The 14080-nt window shown below is 42.9% G+C and overlaps 1 long non-coding RNA gene across 1 annotated transcript; it reads left to right on the forward strand.

The window, feature by feature from the left end:
* Positions 1-7459: 7459 nt before the first annotated feature.
* LOC124017357 lies at positions 7460-13470 on the forward strand. Its single transcript, XR_006835492.1, has 3 exons — positions 7460-7693; positions 11470-11494; positions 11780-13470. It is a non-coding gene; the product is annotated as an uncharacterized LOC124017357 (long non-coding RNA).
* Positions 13471-14080: the final 610 nt, after the last annotated feature.

A 14080-nucleotide genomic window follows, 5' to 3' on the forward strand; every position in this document is an offset into this window, starting at 1 on the left:
GGTCACGGGTGCACCCGTGACCGGCTCGGAAACGAGATTGCACAGCGAAGGTACGGTGGGATTCGAGATGGTCAGTGATCTGTTTGTTAAACCCTCTATCCCAAAATCTGGACTGACATGCTGACCAGACCGGACACGTCTGGTCAGCATGGACACGTAAATTATTGCACCCACAATGCTGGACATGTAAATTATTGCGTCAACGAGCGTCTGCGTTCCCCAGGGCTAAAATAGAAGACATTCCTATTTCTGATGCAAATCTCGCTGCAAGTCCTGCCTCTCCCATCTCCTCATTGGTTTATAGAAGCAGGTACCCACGTGTCATCTCCTCATTGGTTATACCCACGCGGGTGATTGAAAGATAAACTGTTTTGCCACTCGTCATGGTAATACTATGTAAATTTAGATGCCAATCACCATGTAAGTTCAAAGATGAAAAAGACTGGAAGGAGGAGAGATGACTAGACACGATTCGGTTGACCATTTTATGAGTGGATTAATTGTGTGAGTAGAGCATCTCGTGCATTCAGGTAAAACAACAACTCAATGTTTATTTCCCAGGACAAATTTAGCTAGCAACAGCAAGCTAGCTGAATAGGACAAATTAGCTAGCATGTGCAAGCTAGCTAGCTGTATTGCCATACATGTTAAATGCTTTTCGACCTGTCCCCAAATTAATGTAACTGGTTCAGAGTTTGTTTTGATATTTTAACCTGAGTGTCGTGATTGCGTTTGGTATAGGGGGACAAAATAAATGTATGCACGATGGTGCACGCACACAGCTGGTTTGGGTTCAGTATTAGTGGTTGTGATTAAGCCTTGGTTTTGTTATTAAATCAAATCAAATGTTATTTGGCACATGCGCCGAATACAACAGGTAGACCTTACAGTGAAATGTTTACTTACAAACCCTAACCAACAATGCAGTTAAACATAATAAAACATTTAAAAAAATAACTATGGAAATATTACAAATAATTAAGGAACAACAATAAAATAACAGCAGCGAGGCTATAAACATGGTGTTCCAGTACAAAGGGTTTGGTTACAGAGTCAATGTGTGGGGTAGAGGTCGACCGATTATGATTTTTCAACGCCGATACCGATTATTGACGGGCCGGAAAAGCCGATACCGATTAATCGGCCAATTAAAAACAAAAAACGTTTTAATAATGACAATTACAACAATACTGAATGAACACTTATTGTAACTTAATATAATAGAACAATAAAATCAATTTAGCCTCAAATACAATGAAACATGTTCAATTTGGTTTAAATAATGCAAAAACAAAGTGTTGGAGAAGAAAGTAAAAGTGCAATATGTGCCATGTAAAAAAGCTAACGTTTAAGTTCCTTGCTCATGAGAACAAATGAAAGCTGGTGGTTCCTTTTTTAACAGGAGTCTTCAATATTCCCAGGTAAGAAGTTTTAGGTTGGAGTTATTATAGGAATTATAGGACAATTTCTCTCTATACCATTTGTATTTCATATACCTTTGACTATTGGATGTTCTTATAGGTACTTTAGTATTGCCAGTGTAACAGTATAGCTTCCGTCCCTCTCCTCGCCCCTACCTGGGCTCAACCCAGGAACACATCGACAGCCACCCTCGAAGCAGAGTTACCCATCGCTCCACAAAATCTGCGGCCCTTGCAGAGCAAGGGGAACAGCCACTCCAAGTTTCAGAGCGAATGACGTTTGAAACGCTATTAGCGCACACCCCGCTGACTTGCTAGCCATTTCACATCGGTTACACCAGCCTAATCGGGAGTTGATAGGCTTGAAGTCGTAAACAGCTCAATGCTTGAAGCACAGCGATGAGCTGCTGGCAAAACGCACGAAAGTGCTGTTTGAATGAATGCTTATACGAGCCTGCTGGTGCTCAGTCAGACTACTCTATCGAATCATAGACATAATTGTAACATAATAACACAATAACAATATAATCAGGTGGTTAGAGTGTTGGACTAGTTAACTGTAAGGTTGCAAGATTGAATCCCCGAGCTGACAAGGTAAAAATCTGTCATTCTGCCCCTGATCAAGGCAGTTAACCCACCGTTCCTAGGCCGTCATTGAAAATAAGAAGGTATTCTTAACTAACATGCCAAGTTAAATAAAGATTATATATGTAAACTTGAAATCGGCCCTAATTAATCGTCCATTCCGATTCATCGGTACATAAGTCACTGTGGGGACGACGTCCTCGATGCACTTATTGATAAAAACATTTTTTTTAAATGTTTATTTTTATTTTTTATAATCGGCCAAATCGGTATCCAAAAATATTGATTTCCGATTGCTATGAAAACTTGATGCCGGCCCTAATTAAATGGGCCATTCCGATTAATCAGTCGACCTCTAGTGCGGGACATCGGTTAGTCGAGGTAATTGAGGTAATATGTGCATGTGGGTGGCGGTAAAGTGACTATGCATGGAGTAGCAGCATAAAAATGGGGGGTGGGGTGTGGGCAATGGGGGTAGAAGATTTACTGGGCCGTACACATTACCCTCTGTAGTTCCTTGTGGTGAGAGGCCACAGAGTTGCCATACCAGGCGTCGATGCAACCAGTTAGGATGCTCTCGATGGTGCAGCTGAAGATTTTTTGAGGATCTGTGGACCCATGCCAAATCTTTTCAGTCTCCTGAGGGGGAATAGGCATTGTCATGCACTCTTCATGACTGTCTTAGTGTGTTTGGACCATGATAGTTTGTTGTTGATGTGGACACCAAGGAACTTGACGCTCTCACCCTGCTCCACTCCACTCCAGCCCCATCGGTCCTCCTTTTTCTGTAGTCCACTATCATCTCCTTTGTCTTGATCACATTATGTTATGTAACACAGTTAAAAGGCAGATTGGTGCTGTGCCGCTGCGAGAGTTTTAGAATGGGGCTGCTGTCTGCTGCACGTCTCCACACACACACACACACTGTAATAACACATGCACAAAAACAAGCACACAAGCACACACACACACACACACACACACACACTAATACATAAACACTTTATGTACGACAGGCATTGGTTACATGCTGCTGTTTAAATGTTAGAATGGAGCTACTGGGTGCTGACTGTCTCAGGTGCTGCATTGTATAGTTGATTAGTGTAGATTAGTAGATTATAGTGTTCCTGGGTTGATACAGTGTGTGTGTGTGTGTGTGTGTGTGTGTGTGTGTGTGTGTGTGTGTGTGTGTGTGTGTGTGTGTGTGTGTGTGTGTGTGTGTGTGTGTGTGTGTGTGTGTGTGTGTGTGTGTGTGTGTGTGTGTGTGTGTGTGTGTGTGTGTGTGTGTGTGTGTGTGTGTGTGTGTGTGTGTGTGTGTGTGTGCTTGTACATGTGTTTGTGTGTGTGTGTGTTGTTACAGTGTGTTTCACATGTGTACCCCTTCTGTGCCTGTTTTGACATGGAGACGGGAAGTATGTGTGTGTGTGTGTGTGTGTGTGTGTGTGTGTGTGTGTGTGTGTGTGTGTGTGTGTGTGTGTGTGTGTGTGTGTGTGTGTGTGTGTGTGTGTGTGTGTGTGTGTGTGTGTGTGTGTGTGTGTGTGTGTGTGTGTGTGTGTGTGTGTGTGTGTGTGTGTGTGTGTGTGTGTGTGTGAAATGGGAAAGTAAAATCAGTTTCGCCCCCTGGTGGTTTGGTTTTAAACAGCCTTTTTTTAACCAGACAATGCTGTGTTCACCATTGAACTGCTATAGAAACAATCTCTCGATCCCTCTCTTTCTCTCTCTCTCCATTTTCACACCTGTACCAGTAGCACTCTAGCTGTGTGTACCTTCCCCCCTCTCCCCATTGACACAATGTATAATTAATATATGTGACAAGACAAAGCTAAACCCAACGACAGGACACCCCAGAGCATTTCTCAACTTTGAAATAAATACATTCATGAGACTGAAGATTTAAGCCATACATTTACTTACATCCTTGGGTTAACTTGATGACATCATAATTTTAAAAAAAAATCATAATCTTTGTCAAAGTACCCTATGACCTTGAGTATTATCTCATTCAGTCCGACGAATGCTGGTATTACTAACGCATGATTGTATTTTAAAATACTGTTTCACAAACCCTTTAGGCCAAGTGACATCTCCCATTCTCCTCTGTAGCGCACCCAGCAACGTGGACAGCCCAGCGCATAGTCTGCTTCCCTAATTTTCCGCACAATTGACAGCTCCTCTCTCTTAACAGCTCTCTTTTCACTTTGTCCAGCATGGTTCCAGCAACTAGGGCATAACCAGACTGGTGCAGTACAAGCCCGGCTTGGATTTGCTCAGCTCAGTAGTGTGAAAAGGGTACAAAGTCAGTCCCTTTCAGCTAGTCTCGTTCCCTTCATCCGTATCCCTAGTCTCGCTCATAATACACTGCTCAAAAAAATAAAGGGAACACTTATACAACACAATGTAACTCCAAGTCAATCACAATTCTGTGAAATCAAACTGTCCACTTAGGAAGCAACACTGATTGACAATCAATTTCACATGCTGTTGTGCAAATGGAATAGACAACAGGTGGAAATTATAGGCAATTAACAATAAAAGAGTGGTTCTGCAGGTGGTGACCACAGACCACTTCTCAGTTCCTATGCTTCCTGGCTGATGTTTTGGTCACTTTTGAATGCTGGCGGTGCTTTCACTCTAGTGGTAGCATGAGACGTCTACAACCCACACAAGTGGCTCAGGTAGTGCAGGTTATCCAGGATGAACATTAATGCGAGCTGTGGAAAGAAGGTTTGCTGTGTCTGTCAGCGTAGTGTCCAGAGCATGGAGGCACTTACCAGGAGACAGGCCAATACATCAGGAGATAGGAGGGCCGTAGGAGGGCAAAAAAACAGCAGCAGGACCGCTACCTCCGCCTTTGTGCAAGGAGGAGTAGGAGGAGCACTGCCAGAACCCTGCAAAATGACCTCCAGCAGGCCACCAATGTGCATGTGTTTGCTCAAACGGTCAGAAACAGACTCCATGAGGGTGGTATATGAGGGCCCGACGTCCACAGGTGGGTGTTGTGCTTAACAGCCCAACACCGTGCAGGACGTTTTGCATTTGCCAGAGAACACCAAGATTGGCAAATTCGCCACTGGCACCCTGTGCTCTTCACAGATTAAAGCAGGTTCACACTGAGCACATGTGACAGACCTGACAGAGTCTGGAGACGCAGTTAGATTATGTTCTGCTGCCGGCAACATCCTCCAGCATGACCGGTTTGGCGGTGGGTCAGTCATGGTGTGGGGTGGCATTTCTTTTGGGGGACGCACAGCCCTCCATGTGCTCGCCAGAGGTAGCCTGACTGCCATTAGGTACCGAGATGAGATCCTCAGACCCCTTGTGAGACCATATGCTGGTGCGGTTGGCCCTGGGTTCCTCCTAATGCAAGACAATGCTAAACCTCATGTGGCTAGAGTGTGTCAGCAGTTCCTGCAAGAGGAAGGCATTGTTACTGTGGACTGGCCCGCCATTCCCCAGACCTGAATCCAATTGAGCACATCTGGGACATCATGTCTCGCTCCATCCACCAACACCACGTTGCACCACAGACTGTCCAGGGGTTGGCGGATGCTTTTAGTCCAGGTCTGGGAGGAGATCCCTCAGGAGACCATCCGCCACCTCATCAGGAGCATGCCCAGGCGTTGTAGGGAGGTCATACAAGCACGTGGAGGCCACACACACTACTGAGCCTCATTTTGACTTGTTTTAAGGACATTACATCAAAGTTGGATCAGCCTGTAGTTTGGTTTTCCACTTTAATTTTGAGGTCCAAATCGAGACCTCCGTTAATTCAGATCTAGGATTCAGATTTTAGTGTTCCCTTTATTTTTTGGAGCAGTGTATAATAGAACCGTGTTATGTTAAGTTATTTTTAGTATGCAGTTAGATTGCAGCTCTGCAGCAGCATTACAGCTCTGCTTTTTCCTTCTCATTCTTTTCTTTCACTCTCTGTCTGTTGCTAACCTCTCTCCCTCTGTCACTATCCACTCTCTCACACACTGACTGTATTTCGCTATCCTCTCCTCTCTCTGTCTGGCCTTATATCCTTTCTCTCAAACACAAACACTCTGCTTCCTCTCCTTCTCTCTCCTCTCCCTCCTGATGTCTTTCAGGAATATTACCGCAGCTGTACTGTACTCGTGAAGCAAAGTTGCTCAGTTGTAGTTAATTTCCCTCTTCTGTAGAACTAAATCATTGTGAGAGGAATGAGAGGATGAAAGGAGGTCAAAGTAATAAAGGAAAGATTTAGGGAAAGGGAGGAGATGAGAGCATGAGAGTCCAAATTCACATACACATCCTCATTTACACTGTATCATGAAGACAACACACCCACACACATCCACACACCCAGCCAGACACACACACACACAAACACCCATATACAGACACAGACACACACACAAACAGTGTCAAGGGATGTGAGGGAAGTTGTGGGGGTGAGGAAGTGGAGGAACATGTTGTATTATTAATGTTGAAATGCATTCTGGGTAACTGTGCAGTCAGCTCCTTTTCTACCTTCTTCTACTGCCACAGCATCAACTCAAAGAGACACACTCTTAACGCCTGCACACACACACAAACTCTCACACAACACACCCTCACGCACACATGCATGCACACACACACTCTCAAGCACGCGCACACACTCAGCACACACCTCATCCAAGTTGAAGATCAGTGAGATTCTTCCACTTGGGCGAAAACCAAACCGCAATCAAGCAGTAGCTGCTTAATATTGAAGATGGAGAGGCGAAGGGTTGAAAGTCAAATTCAAAGCAGCACATTTGTGCATGGTCTGCGTGTCTATTCAGTGTGTGTGTGTGTGTGTGTGTGTGTGTGTGTGTGTGTGTGTGTGTGTGTGTGTGTGTGTGTGTGTGTGTGTGTGTGTGTGTGTGTGTGTGTGTGTGTGTGTGTGTGTGTGTGTGTGTGTGTGTGTGTGTGTGTGTGTGTGTGTGTGTGTGTGTGTGTGCTATGCATGGAGTTTATGAATATGCCATGTAGCAGAACAAGACTTTAACTAACAGGCTAGCTCAGCCCGGACTGTCAGTTCACTGACCATCACACATATAGAAGACAGCAGGGAAAGACTTAGAGGAATGATTTCATACCATCAACCTCCTGTTACTCTTAGCTTCTGGCAAAACATTTCAGCCTTGTCACTGTTGTGTATCCACTTTCCCCCTGCGAGCTTGCAGATATAAACTCTTGTGGTTCCCAGGAGAGCAGAGGCATGGGATCGATAGATGAATGCATTAATAGCAAACAGGGTGATGATAGAAGGGCAAAGACTTAATAAGGCACTGGAAATAATATTTGTTTTTTCTATATCATTCTCTCTCTCCTCTTATCCCACTACTTTCCTTCACTCCTACTCTTCATTTTCTCTTCCTCTCCTCCCACCTCTCATCCCCTCCTACTCCTCTCCTCTGTTCACTCCTTCTCCCCCCTCCTCCTCTCCTCCACCCCTCCAGGTGTGTGTCTAGTGATGGGCTGTATAATCTACCCTGATGGCTGGGACAGTGATGAGGTGCGGAGGATGTGCGGTGAGCAGACAGACAAGTACTCCCTGGGAGCGTGCTCTATGCGTTGGGCTTACATCCTGGCTATCATGGGGGTCCTGAATGCCCTCATGCTCTCCTTCCTGGCCTTCGTACTGGGCAACAGGCAGGACGGACTCATGACCGAGGAACTGCTGGCCGAGAGCAAGGGTAATACTGGAGAATAGTCAATGCAGTCCATGAGGACCCGTACACACTATTGCTCCACCATACCTTTACTTGACAATGTCGATCAAAAGTGGCCTCAGAGGTAGTTATCACACCTGTGGGGTGAGGCGCAAGAAGAATGCCCCTCACCCCACAGGTGTGATAACTACCTCTGAGGCTTTAGAGCTTGAGGTAGTCACAACATACTTGGGAGTATGGCTAGACTGTACACTGTCGTTCTCTCAGCCCAAATCAAAGCTGCAGGCTAAAGTTAAATCTAGACTTTTCCCCTATCGTATTTGCTCCTCTTTCACTCCAGCTGTCAAACTAACCCTGATTCATATGACCATCATCAGTACCCATCGCTCATCTTTTCAATTCACTGCAGATAGCGACTGGAACGAGCTGCAGCAAACACAGTTTGATCTCTTCATTCAAAGCATCAATCATGGAGACTCTTACTGACTGTTGTAGCCGCTTTGTGATGTATTGTTGTCTCTACCCTTTGTGTCTGTGCCTAATAATTTTGTACCCTGCTACCATGTTGCGCTGCTGCTATGTTGTGTTGCTACCATGTTGTTGCCATGTTGTGTTGCTACCATGCTGTGTTGTCGTGTGTTGCTGACAGGCTGTTGTTATCTGAGGTCTCTAATTTATGTAGTGTTGTGTTGTCTCTCTTGTCGTGGTGTGTGTTTTGTCCTATATTTTTATTCATTTATTAGTATTTTTAATCCCAGCCCCCATCCTCACAGGAGGCCTTTTATTTTGCATTTTGGTAGGCTATCCTTGTAAATAAGAATTTAGAAGGACAGCCTTGACCTTTATTTCCTAGTTAAATAAAGGTTCAATTAAAAAAAAATAGAAATTTCAAGGTAGCTAGCTAAGTTATTTGTAGCTAGCTACATGGTTGATAATCACTACCATGAGTTTCCCTGCCTGGTGAAAGTTAACAATATGACCAGTGCCAAACTGTCATTCAGGGCTCTGCCCCAGATGTTTATATATATATATAAATATTTATATATATATATTGGCCTGTTTTGCATGCTATTTTCGGAATAATGTGTCACAAAACAGTTTGCAAACAATGTAAAAAATAAATAAATAGAGATATCATACAAACATTGTCTCTTTTTTGCCCTCTTGACTAAGGCAGCTCCAAAAGGGAGGTTAGTGTTTTTTGTGGTGGTGGGTGAGCCAGCGGAATATACGGAGCATATGGCTTGGTAATGTTCTATAGTTGCGCCGTGTTCTGTGTTCTGTCACTCATGAGGACACTACATCACCTCAGAATTTACGGGGAGAGCTCTACAATTCTAGCCTCTTTGGTGCTGCCATAGAGTTACATTAAAAATTGCCCATCCAAGAGGCTCAAGGGCACAGATAAAATGATGTCAAATCACGTTATATCTAGAGAAGCTTTGATTGTACTGATCAAAATCATTATTTCAAAATCTTAGCTAGCAAATCCTTTGTCATTGTCATTGTCATATGAAGAGAAATAATGAGAAATGCCCATGTCGCTGTACATTTCAAAAGTGCCCATTCGTGTTTTAATCGAAATGATTGATTGCCTCTAATCTACTCGTCGTCCCCTTATTTGTTCATCTCAATTGTCTGTAGAAACCACATTTGTTTAAACAAGTCAGCCATATCAGCTATGTTTTTTTTAAAGGCAGTAAATGAGGCTGAATGAACTGTTTCACTGCTAGACAAGTCTCCGCTGATAGCCAGGTGTAGCAGTGGTAAGGTGTGGTCAGCTTTATGTAGGCCCTAACAGTTTATGGGCACCGTTTGATACCATTATACTGCAATGAATGTATTTTTAGTGATGCGTTGTGTGGTGGCTTTGATTTACAATATTTTTTTCTTGGGAATGACACTACAAGCTTGGCAGTCCTGAGCTCAGTTGGTAGAGCATGGCGCTTGTAACGCCAGGGTGGTGGGTTCTCCCACCACCCATCTTGTATGCACACATGACTGTAAGTCGCTTTGGATAAAAGCGTCTGCTAAATGGCATATATTACTCCTGATTTGGGTAGTTTCTCCCAATCTTCTCTGCAGATCCCTTTCAAGCTTTGTCAGTTTGGATGGGTAGCCTCGCTGCACAGCTATTTTCAGTTCTCTCCAGATCGAGTTCGATCGGGTTAAAGTCCAGGCTCTGGCTGGACCACTCAAGGACATTCAGAGGCTTTTCCCAAAACCGCTCCTGCATTGTCATTGTCCTGTTGGAAGCCCCAGTCTGAGGTCCTGAGCACTCTGGACCAGTCTCCCATTCCCTGCCGCTGAAAAACATCTCCACAAGCATGATGCTGCCATCACCATGCTTCATCGTAGGGATGGTGTCAGGTTTCCTTCTGTAGCTCAGTTGGTAGAGCATGGCGCTTGGAACGCCAGGGTAGTGGGTTTTGATCCCCGGGACCACCCATACGTAGAATGTATATGCACACATGACTGTAAGTCGCTTTGGATAAAAGCGTCTGCTACTAAATGGCATATATTATTATTATATTACTCAAGGCTATATTCGCTGCCGAAGGTGCTTCAACAAACTACTGGGTAAAGGGTCTCAATAGTTATCTAAATGTAATATTATATAGAAAGTTGTTTTTTTTAAGTATAAATTTGATGAGGCAAAAAATTGATGGGATTGATGAGGCAAAACAAATATTTCATTGATTTTAGAATAAGGCTGTAACGTAACAAAATGTGGAAAAAGTCAAGGGGTCTGAATTACTTCCCAAATGTATTGGGGCGGCAGGGTAGCCAGGTGGTTAGAGCGTTGGAATAGTAACCGAAAGGTTGCAAGTTCGAATCCCTGAGCTGACAAGGTACAAATCTGTCGTTCTGCCCCTGAACAGGCAGTTAACCCACTGTTCCTAGGCCGTCATTGAAAATAAGAATTTGTTCTTAACTGACCTACTAAGGTTACTAAAGGTTAAAAACAGTACTGTATATGCAAAATGATTCATGTAATTACCAGATACATGCACAAATATTCCCTTATTAGGTACAGTTTTAAACATTCTCACTATCACTGCTAGACAAGTTTTACATCGTTTTACATTTATCAGATTACCCACTCCTAATGTTGAAGTTTAAACACTGAGGTAACCACTAATGCTCAGGCACTATTTAACAGTAAAACATTTACTATAAAAATATTATTCTGAACGGTTCTATGTAGACTGTTCTTTCTTCCCAAATAATCGCCAAAAAATGCTTTCTTCCAAAAGGGGTTCTTCAGATGAAAATGGTTCTTGATAGAACTCTATCCTTACGCAAACGACCCCGTTGGGGAATGGGATCCCTGTGTAGGTTTTAATGGAACCAGACAACCGAGTGAGTGTATGTGAGAGAGAGGATAATTGCAGAAGTATCATTGGCATACTACACTCATGTGACACACAATGCTGTTTGCACACAGTGCATATACAGTTTATTACGCAAGTGTACAATTATGTATATAATCCCTGGATTGCTGATGCTATGGGAGGCCATATTGGCACGATCTCTAATATCAAGGTTCTGCTGACCTGAGTTAGAATATTTCCCAAATGTATTGGGGCGGCAGGCTACCAAGATAGTTTTCATCTATATTTTTTGTAGCTGTCTATTTAACACCACAAACCAATGCTGCATTGTTGGGAAGGGCCCGTAAAGTGACCTGAGTTAGAATACTACACACACCACTTATCAGTGTATTTTTGCTAAAACAATCTATTTTTCTCTCTCCCCCACTGGCTCTATACCTCTCCCCTTCTCTTCTCGCACAGAAGCTGGGAATGCCTAAAACATCAATAGGTAAGTGATCCAAAATACAGTGAAACTGCTCTCACTGACAAACTACATTTTGTCTCCCAAAAACGTATCTATGATTTCAATTAGCAGTGGCGGCCACTTCGCATAAAACTATCATGACCTATTTAATTGAATTCCAACAGGCTTGACAGGCTTGATTGGCATGGAAATGTGTCCTCACCTCTATTGTGGGACTACAGAGGAAATGGGTCCTAAATTGAAATGTCTGTGCATAAACCATTTGATTTGTCACAGCCTAACCATGTCCCCTTTTTTTCTCCCCCCCAGGTGTTTTTCCTAGTGTGTGTGTTCACCGCTCATCACTCTCCAGCTTTTTACCCATCATCCCCAGAAGAGGACAAGCACACAATGGCTGTGGGAGAGAGAAAGAGAGAGGGGGGGAGAAATGGATAGCTATGGAACTAGACCCCTCCACTCCATTCACACTTGCACGTTGACACTGTGATATTCCACCCATCACCCTCTAGTTTATAATATATACTGTATCTGCCAATGATATGTACATACGTGTGTCTTTGTTGTCCGTCCTGCGCATAGTCCTAGCCCTATCGAGAGTCTCTACCCCACACTACTCCCTTATCACTGAGCCTGTAGAACCCCAGCAGAGACTGACAACCCTTACACGACCGATAATCAACCAAGACAGGGACAGAGACTTTGACTGACCAACTGAAGACGTATGGATTATCTGCAAGAATGTGGATGGGTTGTACTATGTTGAAGTATTATACTGATACAAATACACAAACACGGTAGTACAGTTCACACATAAATGCACGTGGGTGAGATAATACACACACACACACATCTAAATTCACACGTGAATACTATATATATATATATATACATATATTATATATATTCATTGACTTTAACCTTGTAATAAATCCATACGCTAACACGTTGAGCAACAGTAGATATTAGTGTACCATGCCATCTCCTGAGTATGTTTTAGTTGTGAAAAGAAGGAAATGACCTATTCTCATCTAATATTGGGTGTACATTTACGATATCTCAAAATAATGTGTGAACTCTTACAAACAAAACCTATCCCTCCTCCTCATTCTCCCCCTCTTCCTCAAAAGCCGTCTTTACTAGAGCACTGTTGTCTAACGTGAGTGGCTACAGTTACAGATCATTAATATAGATCATTAATTGTAGTTTTACAAAGTTGGTGCTGAAATATATGTATAAATACTAAAATATAAAAGAAGCACTGGTTGTTGGAATTCAGTTGAGGAGAATCTCAAAGTTTTGTAGTTTGTGGTATGGTATATTCTTATTCACTGTGATGGGGGGAGGTATTTGACGTATGTCTGCTCCATATCTTGTAGCTGTTGGGTGAATGCGTGTTTGTATGAGTGTGAATGTAGGGGGGTGGGGGTGGGTTGGTTCTTCTATCCTTGGGCTCTAAAATCCCCAAAATTCTCCATGACAGTAAAATAAGGAAAATTGTCCACGGGGGGACACTTCTCCCATGTCCCCATGAGAACAAAGGCTATGTTAGGTTTAAGGTTAGGGTTATATTTTAGTGTTAGCGGTTAGGAGTTCGGTTTTGGGTTAAGGAAAATATGATTAATGGAAATCAATTTTAGGTCCCCAACGAGGATAGAAGAACAAAACATGTGTGTTTTTTAAATGCACCTTTTTAAATGTACCAACACACCAGCCTCGTCTCATAACGACTCTTATACTATATAGTCCTGAACATACAAATGTATTTATTTCCCTCTCTTGATCTCTCGCTCTTTCTCCATCTCAATTCTTTCTCTATTGCACACTCCCTCTCTCTCCCCCTTTCCAGCTGTCTCTCTCATGTTTTTTTTTAATTAGTGTGTTTGTCAAATTAACCTTTTTAATGTACCAACACTCTCTCTCCTCTTCCATATTTTTTCAGTATGAGTATGTTTGTTAAATGCACCTTTTTTAATGTTCCAACACACCAGCCTCATCTCATAGTAGTCATGTACATACTTTCTCTCTCATGTCTCTTTTTCAGTATGTATTCATAATTCATTATGGGGACGTGCAGGTAATATTAATTGTGGAGAGGGTCATATGTAATAATTGATTGATTAATCTAGAAGTTATTTAAGTCCTATTACCTCCATCGTGAGCTGAGGGGAGGAAGAGAAAAAAGAGGGGGAGGAGAAAGGGGATGAATATGAGAAGGAGCTAATAGTGTTAATACTGTCGGAACGAAAGGCCTGTCCCAGCCTCTTCTGTATGTATTTATGTACCACCAATGTAAATATAAATATATTACAGATACCAAACATTAAGCAAATACATGGACGAGAAGGATAACAGCGATGGAATAAACAAAGTTATTATAAAGAATATATGAATATGATTAATAAAGGTTTTCACTGTAGAACAATGGTGTGTTTGCGCAGTTTTTCCATGGATTTGCATAGATTTTGTGGGCAGTACTGATTTTTATTATGATCACTGGTGGTTCCCGAGTTAGCGCAGCGGTCTAAGGCATTGCATCTCAGTGCTAGAGGTGTCACTACAGACTCTGGTTCGATTCCAGGCTGTATCACATCTGGTCACAAAGGGCGGTGC

The sequence above is a fragment of the Oncorhynchus gorbuscha genome, unplaced genomic scaffold (assembly GCF_021184085.1).
Source record: "Oncorhynchus gorbuscha isolate QuinsamMale2020 ecotype Even-year unplaced genomic scaffold, OgorEven_v1.0 Un_scaffold_2:::fragment_2:::debris, whole genome shotgun sequence".
In the NCBI taxonomy this organism is placed as follows: domain Eukaryota; kingdom Metazoa; phylum Chordata; class Actinopteri; order Salmoniformes; family Salmonidae; genus Oncorhynchus; species Oncorhynchus gorbuscha.